The following is an 8,989-nucleotide window of genomic DNA, read 5'->3' as shown; positions in this document are numbered from 1 at the left end:
TTTACCTTAATACTTTTGTTGTAGTTGTGGATGCTTGCAATAGAGGTTAATCATAAGTGGGATGCTTGTCCAAGTAAGGACAGTACCCAAGCACCGGTCCACCCACATACCGAATTATCAAAGTACCGAACGCGAATCATATGAACGTGATGAAAACTAGCTTGATGATATTCCCATGTGTCCTCGGGAGCGCTTTTCTCTATATAAGAGTTTGTGCAGGCTTGTCCTTTGCTACAAAAAGGATTGGGACACCTTGCTGCATTTTATTTACTTTTGTTACTTGTTGCTCGTTACAAATTATCCTATCGCAAAACTATCTAATACCACTTATTTTAGTACTTGCAGAGAATACCTTGCTAGAAACCGCTTATCATTTCCTTCTGCTCCTTGTTGGGTTCGACACTCTTACTTATCGAAGGGACTATGATAGATCCCCTATACTTGTGGGTCATCAGTCGACGGGGAGCAAGCGGAGTGTGGCGGCGCTATGGTGAGCAAGCTCGCCAATACTCTTTGGCCAAAGGGCTCCTTCACAGAAACTTCCAACCTTTGGCAGCGGGAGTGGTTTTACATCACTGAACCCCGTGGTACCAAGTGGGAAGCTACACCTGCGTTCCGATCTGGCCCTTCATTATGACTCGCATCATGGATTAATAAGGGGCTGGACTGGGGATCGATTAACGAAGTGCAGACGCTACAAAGCCGTATCGGGAGCCTCCTTGAAAAGGACACCGGCCTCATCAACGTGATCCAGGTAATGCTAGTCCGCCGGGTCCTGCTGTGCCAGCGACGGCCTCTCCGCATGTGGGAGTTCAATCCGGAAGGACTACGGACCCTTCAGCACTTCTTCAGCATAACGCACAGAGGGATGTGGAAGTTATTCTTTGGGACCCGAAAGCAGTGGCCGATTCAACCGAGGACATCGGTCTCGACTGCAACCATCCAAATACCACGGTAAGCACTCAACTCCTACACACAGCTTAGTTGATTATCTCGTATCAATATACTGAGAAACATGTCTTCGACCAGGGATGGATAAAGAAAGCGGAACGAATTAGGTGTTCGGCCCCACTTCCCGAAGACTCAGCCGATCCCATGTTAACAAGGATGCTGGCCCCGACGTCGTATCAAGTGCCCGCGAAGGAGGACAAAGAGGAGAGCAAAAAGGCCAGGAGTGGCTTCCACTCTAAAGGTACACCAGATGCTATGTCCGGGAAGACCGGAACTCCCTCTTCTGAAGACGAAGGGGAAGAAGAAGCTGATATCCCTTCTCCCCATGGGAAGAAAAAGACCGCCTCCGAAGATTTGAAGGTGGAGGCTTCCAAGAGAGGGAAAATGTCCCTGCAAGACAGTTCGGGTTCGGAAGACGACGTTGCCGCACAGTTCCTCCGTAAGGACAAGCCTTTCGCCGAATTGTAAGTGAACAAGGGTATTCTATACATATCCCGTTCTTTCCAGGTCACAAGGGTAACCTCTTAAATATATGTTTGCAGTCCGGCCCACAATCTTCCTCAATAGTCCTCCTCCTCGGGTGACCTTCTTCCGGAGATGATGGAAAGCGAGACGCCTCCACATGCTTCCTCGCCCCTTAGGGCGGACGACTTCTAGGTGTCATCCCGGAGGGTCTCCCCCGATCATCAAGTGTCGCGAGGGGCAATGAAGGCAGTGCCCGAAGGTGATACTTCGGTCGTCGAGGGTCCAGGGTGTGCAGCCCCTATGGAGACCAACAATAAAAGCCCCGGACTATCCAGTTTACAGCCGAAGACGACTCTAGGGTCGAGTGAACATATCCCTTCGAAGGGAGTTCATACTCCCGCAGCCGCTTCCAGGAGTCCGGAGGCGCCGGATACATTAATGGGCATGTTGGAGAATGCGTCCATCTCAGAGGAACATCGTACCTTAATGAGTATGGTAGTTGAGAGGATTCTGTCTGCAAGAAGTGGATTGAATGAAGCCTTCACGGGTCTGCTAAGAGGCTTTGAGGTATGTAATGTAATATCTTAATCACTCTTTATATGCAGAATGTGCCTGTGTATAGATAGTAGCCCTTGAGACTCTGGTCGGCCTCCACGGGGAGGCGATTAGAGGATCAAAAAGCTATGCTCAGGAAATGACATGATTAATTTGAAAACAGGATATGTCAACGGCGACTGCCCCTACTACGGAAGTTGCAGGCTTAAAGCAGAAACTTGAGGTAACGGATCAGGACATTACTCTTATCAATAGGCGGCTCGACGAGGCACAAGGTATGTTTTGGGGCCGTCGTCTTATGCATGTATACTAATATTAGCATGAAGCTTAAAATTATATACTGGGACATGCATAATTGCAGATGGTGCTGCTGCGGTTGAGACCCTTCGGGCTGAACTTGCCTGGGCCAAGGAGCAAGCCAGAGTGAGCAATGCGGCTGTCAAGAAGGCAGCTGCTGAGTTAAAGGCCGAACAAGCCGCTCGGCGCCAGTTCAAGGAGAGAATATCTACCATAGCGCGAGAGTTGAAGGATGCCACAAGCCAATGCGAATCACTCGAGAAGGATAACAAAGCCAAGGCAGCCGAACTCAACAAGACTTTACAAGAGGCGCGAGAGGCACGGTCCGAGTCTAGAGTGGCTCGGGAGGAGATCCGACAAGCTGGGGAGATAGCGGCTGGTAAGCCCTTTCTATTACAGACTAAATTCGTCATCCCAAAGTATGCCGTGTTTGATCAATTGTGGAGTTCTTCAGACTCATTCTTGGACCTGCCGAAGTGTGTCGCCGATGCGGCACAGTTTTATCAAGCGCAAGACGGACGTGCAGTGGAGAAGCTTTTCTGGTCACAGTTCAACGTGCCAAAGCGTCCGTTGCTGAACGAACAAATGGCCTAGTGGGCCGAGCTCCACAAGGTGTCCGGAGCTGCCATGAAGGAATTCGTGGTTCGGCTGCGGCCAACTAAGCCAATTCTGAATAGTTATTTTGGTTTGGTGCAGCGACTTGTTGATGCGGTGCCGCGTATCGACGTCGTAAAACGGTCGGCGTGCATTGAAGGTGCATGGATGGCCTTTGCTCGCGTCAAGACGTACTGGGCGAAAATGAAGGCCGCCGATGTTGTAGCAAACATTCCACCCAAGGGCAAGGACCATTGCATGCCGGAGCATTATTTTGAAGATGTCCTAGAGGGTGCCCGCTTGATAGAGGGTCAGTGCTCGAAGAATATTATGTTCGAGTGAATGTATCGGAATTGTGATAACAATATTATGATATATTAAGGTTGTGTTATATTTATGCCTTTTCCCTGAAAGGCATTTCCTCCTGTGCGGCCGTTTTTTTATAATCTGAAGGTTTGCCAGTCGTTGGCTTCAACCCCCTCGCATATAATGCGGCGGTGTTCGGAATAGCAACTGACTACACTTGACCCAACGTCTTGGTCCGTGAAGGAGGTGTCAGTGCGGAGAACAAGGCAATTGGACTATAGGGCTTTAACACCTTCACTTAGCCATAGGAGTTTGACGGTGGGTCTATGATATAGCCCCTAGTATGTATGCGGTTACCCGAATACGGCTGCGCTACATAGGTGGCCGAGAAACGATCCTTCGTGTTATACAAAAAAAATTGAAAAAGATTTTAATAAGTCGGCGAGTGGTTGACCAGCTCTCCCTGCATCGTGACAGTTAGTTTTCGGCTTTCTCTACTAAGGTACTTAACCAGGTGAACCGGAAACACAATCGCAATAGTTCTCCCTTTACTACCCTAGACGATAGAGCGGAACGTAAGGTAGTAAGCACAGGAGTCGGGCAACCCAACTATTGACCAAAGACATGATTTGGAGCTGATGCATATAATGCCAAAACTCGTGATGCCGAAGTATGTTGTAGAGATGTTTGGACTTGCTTGCAATTTAATATGTTGCCGTATCGAGCCCCTGGCAATTGGTGCCGAGGTGTATATGTGAAACCACCGAAAAGGTAAGATACAGTTCTATGAGGAAAAAATAAGTACTGAAGACGGATTATGTCCACTAGAATCTGATTGATACGTCGAGCGCAATCTTACAGATTATAACACCTCTACCCGGGTCATTTTACATGCCAAGGGTCGAGGGCTGAGGAGAAAGGCTATATCCAAGTTTTAAATAGAATGTTTGGTCTACAAAATATCTTTTGGACCTCCTGTCGCACGTCTGCGCTGCCTTTGCCTTAGTGGAGAGGATTCCTTAAAAGGAGCAATCTTTGGTTGCCTGGACGAAACTGGGCTCCGAAAGTGTCCTTGCGGGTCCATAGGACGAGCAGGTTTTGATTCATCTATGACAAAAGATAAGAAATAATTTAAAAAGAAGGGAGAAAAGCTGTAGGAGGACGAACCATCATGTAGGTCGGTCCGCATTGTGCCTCCGCCGACGACCAAGGTATTTTAAGTGCATAATTATGCATGCGCGATGTGAACTTCACGGGCATACGCGGTGAAGCACCGAGGCGGAACTGCTAATCCAGCTCGAAAATTGACCGGTCTTGTGCAGTAGAGGCCGGTGGCTTAATGGCCAATAAGTTATGTGGTTTAACGATTCTGCTTTGTACTTTGGCTGTGATGGTCGTGGTATACTCCTAGGAACGGAGGGGTTGTTCCTTTTTTCCAGTGATCGTTATCACGCCGCGTGGACCGGGCATCTTAAGCTTTAGATAGGCGTAGTGTGGGACCGCGTTGAAACGAGCGAACGCGGTCCGCCCAAGCAGTGCATGGTATCCACTTCAGAATGGAACAATATTGAAGATCAAGGCTTCCCTTTGGAAGTTGTCCGGTGAACTGAAGACGACTTCCAGTATGATTGAACCCATACAGTGAGCTTCTTCGCCAGGTATTACACCTTTGAAGGCGGTTGTGGTGGGCTTGATCCTTGAGGGATCAATGCCCATTTTGCGAACAGTGTCCTGATAGAGCAAATTGTTGGAAATATGCCCTAGAGGCAATAATAAAATGGTTATTATTATATTTCCTTGTTCATGATAATTCTCTATTATTCGTGCTATAATTGTGTTATCCGGAAATCGTAATACATGTGTGAATACATAGACCACAACATGTCCCTAGTGAGCCTCTAGTTAACTAGCTCGTTGATCAATAGATGGTTACGGTTTCCTGACCATGGACATTGGATGATATTGATAACGGGATCACATCATTAGGAGAATGATGTGATGGACAAGACCCAATCCTAAGGATAGCACAAGATCGTGTAGTTCGTCTGCTAAAGCTTTTCTAATGTCAACTATCTTTTCCTTAGACCATGAGATTGTGCAACTCCTGGATACTGTAGGAATGCTTTGGGTGTGCCAAACATCACAACGTAACTAGGTGGCTATAAAGGTGCACTACGGGTATCTCCGAAAGTGTCTGTTGGGTTGGCACGAATTGAGACTAGGATTTGTCACTCAGTATGACGGTGAGGTATCTCTGGGCCCACTCGGTAATGCATCATCATAATGAGCTCAATGTGTCTAAGCAGTTAGTCACGGGATCATGCATTACGGAATGAGTAAAGTGACTTGCCGGTAACGAGATTGAACGAGGTATTGGGATACCCACGATCGAATCTCGGGCAAGTAACGTACCGATTGACAAAGGGAATTGTATACGAGATTGATTGAATCCTCGACATCGTGGTTCATACGATGAGATCATCATGGAACATGTGGGAGCCAACATGGGTATCCAGATCCCACTGTTGGTTATTGGCCAGAGAGATGTCTCGGTCATGTCTGCATGATTCCCGAACCCGTAGGGTCTACACACTTAAGGTTCGGTGACGCTAGAGTTGTTATGGGAATTAGTATGTGGTTACCGAATGTTGTTCCGAGTCCCGAATGAGATCCCGGACATCACAAGGAGTTTCGGAATGGTCCGGAGATCAATATTTATATATGGGAAGTCCTTATTCGGTCGCCGGAAGTGTTCGGGGGTTTATCGGTATTGTACCAGGACCACCGAAGGGGTTCCGGGAGGGTCCACCTACCCCGGAGGGCCCTATGGGCTGAATATGGAGGGGAACCAGCCCCTAGGTGGGCTGGGTGCCAAACCCCCCTAGGGCCCATGCGCCTAGGGTTTAGGGGGAAACCCTAAAGGGGGCGCCCCCCTTGGCCGTTGCCCCCCTCTAGATCCATCTGGAGGAGGGCAGCCCCCCTCTCCCTTGAACCTATAAATAGAGGGGAGGTGGGAGGGCTTCCACACCCTTCCCCTGGCGCAACCCTCTCCCTCCCCAACACCTCCTCCTTCGTAGTAGTGCTTGGCAAAGCCCTGCGGAGAACCGCAAGCTCCACCACCACGTTGTCGTGTTGCCAGAGCTCTTCCTCAACTTCTCCTCACCCCATGCTGGATCAAGAAGGAGGAGACATCCTCGGGCTGTACGTGTGTTGAACACGGAGGCGCCGTTGTTCGGCTCTTAGATCGGAATCAACTGCGATCTGAATCACTGCGAGTACGACTCCTTCATCTGTGTTCTTGTAATGCTTCCATTTCGCGATCTTCAAGGGTATGAAGATACACTCCCCTCTCTCTCATTGCTAGTCTCTCAATAGATTGATCTTGGTGATGCGTAGAAATTTTTTAATTTCTGCAACGATCACTAACAGTGGCATCATGAGCTAGGTCTATGCGTAGTTTCTATGCACGAGTAGAACACAAGATGTTGTGGGCGTCAATTTTGTCAATTTACTTGCCGTTACTAGTCTTATCTTGATTCGGCAGCATCGTGGGATGAAGCGGCCCAGATCGACCTTACACGTATGCTTACGTGAGACTAGTTCCACCGACTGACATGCACTAGTTGCATAAGGTGGCTAGCGGGTGTCTGTCTCTCCCACTTTAGTCAGATCGGATTCGATGAAAAGGGTCCTTATGAAGGGTAAATAGAAATTGGCATATCATGTTGTGGTTTTGGCGTAGGTAAAGAACGGTCTTGCTAGAAACCTATAGCAGCCACGTAAAAAACTTGCAACAACAATTAGAGGACGTCTAACTTGTTCTTGCAGCATATGCCGTGTGATGTGATATGGCCAAGAGGATGTGATGAATGGTATATGGGATGTATGAGATTGATCATGTTCTTGTAATAGGAATCACGACTTGCATGTCGATGAGTATGACAACCGGCAGGAGCCATAGGAGTTGTCTTAATTTATTGTATGATCTGCGTGTCAATGAAAACGCCATGTAATTACTTTACTTTATTGCTAACTGTTAGCCATAGTAGTAGAAGTAACAGTTGGTGAGACAACTTCATGAAGACACGATGATGGAGATCATGGTGTCATGCCGGTGACGATGATGATCATGGCGCCCAAAGATGGAGATCAAAAGGAGCAAAATGATATTGGCCATATCATGTCACTATTTTATTGCATGTGATGTTTATCATGTTTATACATCTTATTTGCTTAGAACGCCGGTAGCTTAAATAAGATGATCCCTCGCTAAAATTTCAAGAAAGTGTTCCCCCTAATTGTGCACCGTTGTGAAGGTTCGTTGTTTCAAAGCACCACATGATGATCGGGTGTGATAGATTCTAATGTTCGAATACAACGGGTGTAAGACAGATTTACACATGCAAAACACTTAGGTTGACTTGACAAGCCTAGCATATACATACATGGCCTCGGAACACGAGAGACCGAAAGGTCGAACATGAGTCGTATAGTAGATACGATCAACATGGAGATGTTCACCGTTGATGACTAGTCCGTTTCACGTGATGATCGGACACGGCCTAGTCGATTCGGATCATGTATCACTTAGATGACTAGAGGGATGTCTGTCTGAGTGGGAGTTCATGAAATAATTTGATTAGATGGACTTAATTATCATGAACATAGTCTAAAATCTTTGCAATATGTCTTGTAGATCAAATGGCCCACGCTAATGTTGCCCTCAACTTCAACGCATTCCTAGAGAAAACCAAGCTGAAAGATGATGATAGCAACTATACGGACTAGGTCCGTAACTTGAGGATCATCCTCATAGCTGCCAAGAAAGCATATGTCCTTGAAGCACCGCTAGGTGAAGCGCCCATTTTCCCAGCAACTCAAGACGTTATGAACACCTGACAGTCGCGTAGTGTTGATTACTCCCTGGTTCAGTGCGGCATGCTTTACAGCTTAGAACCGGGGCTCCAAAAGCGTTTTGAGCAACACTGAGCATATGAGATGTTCCAAGAGCTGAAAATGGTTTTCCAAGATCATGCCCGGGTGAGAGATATGAAGTCTCCGACAAGTTCTATAGTTGTAAGATGGAGGAGAATAGTCCTGTCAGCGAGCACATACTCAAAATGTCTGGGTTGCACAACCGCTTGTCTCAGCTGGGAGTTAATCTCCTGGATGACGCGGTCGTTGACAGAATCCTTCAGTCGCTCCCACCTAGCTACAAGAGCTTTGTGATGAATTTCAATATGCAGGGGATGGAGAAAACCATTCCTAAGGTATATTCGAGGTGGAGATCAAAAAGGAACATCAAGTGTTGATGGTCAATAAAACCACTAGTTTCAAGAAAGGCAAGGGTAAGAAGAACTTCAAGAAGGACGGCAAGGGAGTTGCCGCGCCCGGTAAGCCAGTTGCCGGGAAGAAGCCAAAGCATGGACCCAAGCCTGAGACTGAGTGCTTTTATTGCAAGGGAAACAGTCACTGGAAGCGGAACTGCCCCAAGTACTTAGCGTATAAGAAGGCCGGCAATACCAAAGGTATATATGATATACATGTTATTGATGTGTACCTTACCAGCACTCATAGTAGCTCCTGGGTATTTGATACCGGTGCGGTTGCTCTTATTTGTAACTCAAAACAGGAGTTGCGGAATAAGCGGAGACTGGCGAAGGATGAAGTGACGATGTGCGTCGGGAATGGTTCCAAGGTCGATGTGATCGTCGTCAGCACGCTACCTCTACATTTACCTACGGGATTAGTTTTAAACCAACAATTGTTATTTAGTACCAGCTTTGAGCATGAACATTGTATCTGGATCTCATTTAATGCG

This window comes from Triticum aestivum, chromosome 5A (assembly GCF_018294505.1).
Source record: "Triticum aestivum cultivar Chinese Spring chromosome 5A, IWGSC CS RefSeq v2.1, whole genome shotgun sequence".
Lineage (NCBI taxonomy): Eukaryota > Viridiplantae > Streptophyta > Magnoliopsida > Poales > Poaceae > Triticum > Triticum aestivum.
The sequence above is the reverse complement of the archived record's forward strand: the minus strand, read 5'-3'. Positions refer to the sequence as shown.